We start from the raw sequence: 2,181 nt of genomic DNA, 5'->3' as shown, positions 1-2,181 counted from the left end.
GCCCGCGAGGGTTTTCTGGGGTCGTCGCCTCGAGCTGACGGAAAGATGTCCAAACTTGATCATTTAGAGGAAGTAAAAGTCGTAACAAGGTTTCCGTAGGTGAACCTGCGGAAGGATCATTAACAGAGAGAAAGAGAACGGGGCGCTCTTAAAACTACTACTCTCCTGATTTGGGCGGTCTCGGGCTCTGCTCTGGCAACTCCAGCAGCGAAAGAGGACAATCCCGGCCCCCGCACCAAAAGTAGGTACCACCACGCTGTAGGTGGACCACACTCGGGCGAGAGCGCGAAGACCGGAGGAGGAGGACGGACGGGGCTTTGGACGGCTGCCCGTCCGTTCCTTACTACCGGCGAATAAGCCTCTTGACCCAAAAAGAGTGAAATTCAAGTGTCAAAAAACAACAACAAGCCGTCCGGCCAAACCCAAACCACAAACTTGGGCTATGTCTGTCAAACCCTTTCATTGAGACTCGACCTGTGATGGTTAGTCGCAAAAAGACAAATGGCAAATACACAACTCTTAACGGGGGATCACTCGGCTCGTGGGTCGATGAAGACCGCAGCAAACTGCGTGTCGGTATGTGAATCGCAAGAATACCAGATACATCGACAAGTTGAACGCATATTGCGGCGGCGGCAGCCATATGAGCTTGTCGCCGCCACTCCTCTACGAGGGTCGGAAATATACATCCATCTGTTGCTGCGAGTTCGGTGCCTGCTGACTGTCTCCCCGACACGAGGGTAACCCGAACCGAGCTTCCGCCTTGGGGTTTAATCGCCCGCGCCTTGCGCGAGGCGTGCCCTTAAAAACAAGCCTATCACTAGCAAGTCCATGGACTTGGCGCACCCACATTCAACTACAACAAAGCCGGGCACACACACATGTGTCTGTGTCCCGTCCCGACGACAGTTGTCGCCCTCGCAAATAACTGGAGGCGCTCTTTTGCCTGCTGTCCACAGAGACACGAATGGCCGTCGGCCGCTCATGGCTGATGCTGCACATGTTCTAAGAGGCACACGTTCTCCTTCTCTCTCGGAGAAGAAGCACTCCATCCCACGAAGAGGAAACGAAACCGGGTCGGATATCTTTTAAGTAAGCCCTGCCGGAATTTCGTCTATCACCTCGAAAAGAGTGCTTGGCATGCATTGCAGTGGAACCTAAATTGATGAGTGCGCCTGGGCCCGCAGTCTACCATGTAGTGGTGCAGGCAGAGAGATGAGAATGCTTGGGTGACGCCGTGCTCTTCCTCACGCGCTCCTCCACCCTCTCCCACGGTCAGACGCGGTGTGGGCGTTCTCTTTGAGAGTTCGCCACGAGTCCACGTCTATCTCATGACAGGCCTGGGAGGGAGGCAGGGGGAGTTCTCTCTAAACGCGTTAAAGACGGTGTTGCGCCTCATAACGGCGCTCGCCGGGATAGAGCACTAGTTCTGCAGCCGGAAAGGCCGCTCACGCCAATTAATACTGCGACTCTCGCTCTCTTTTTCCGGATAAACAAGTGCCACTGCTGTGGCATGCGGGAACGGGGAAAGAGGTCAAAGTTTAAGCGGCAAAGGTGCGGCTGAGTAAGGGCGGAACACGAGCGTATATGCATTAAAACTGTGTATATGACTCTGCGAGAGATGTTCTGCTGGAACACTTTTCCTATTGGCTATTTACCACTATTGATGGCTATTTACCACTATTGATGTTGCTGAGAGGGCCGAGCACCTAAGCTGCTCGTTGAGAATGAGAAGGAACGGAGTCAGGGGTGGGAGTGCCGGCGCCATGGCCGCTGGTACCCCCGCGACAAGCCCCTCAAACCTTCCTCTCTCTGTCAGAAGAAGAAGAATAAGAAGGAACGGAGTCAGGGGTGGGAGTGCCGGCGCCATGGCCGCTGGTACCCCCGAGACAAGCCCCTCAAACCTTCCTCTCTCTCTGTCTTAAGAATAAGAAGGAACGGAGTCAGGGGTGGGAGTACCGGCGCCATGGCCGCTGGTACCCTCGCAACAAGCCCCTCAAACCTTCCTCACTCTCTCTCAGTCTTAAGAATAAGAAGGAACGGAGTCAGGGGTGGGAGTACTGGCGCCATGGCCGCTTGGTACCCCGGCGACAAGCCCCTCAATCCTTCCTGTGTATGTCTTTTGCAGCAGCACGTGGTAATGTCGGTGGTGAAGAAAGTCGGTGGCAGAGCGTCTTCCGC

The 2,181-nt window shown here is 54.9% G+C and overlaps 1 non-coding gene across 1 annotated transcript; it reads left to right on the top strand.

The window, feature by feature from the left end:
- The first annotated feature begins 514 nt into the window (after positions 1-514).
- On the top strand, positions 515-678 carry LOC121871599. Its single transcript, XR_006089912.1, has one exon. It is a non-coding gene; the product is annotated as a 5.8S ribosomal RNA (ribosomal RNA).
- Positions 679-2,181: the final 1,503 nt, after the last annotated feature.

This window comes from Homarus americanus, unplaced genomic scaffold (genome assembly GCF_018991925.1).
Source record: "Homarus americanus isolate GMGI-L3 unplaced genomic scaffold, GMGI_Hamer_2.0 scaffold24933, whole genome shotgun sequence".
Classification (NCBI taxonomy): domain Eukaryota; kingdom Metazoa; phylum Arthropoda; class Malacostraca; order Decapoda; family Nephropidae; genus Homarus; species Homarus americanus.
The sequence above is the reverse complement of the archived record's forward strand: the minus strand, read 5'-3'. Positions and strand labels throughout refer to the sequence as shown.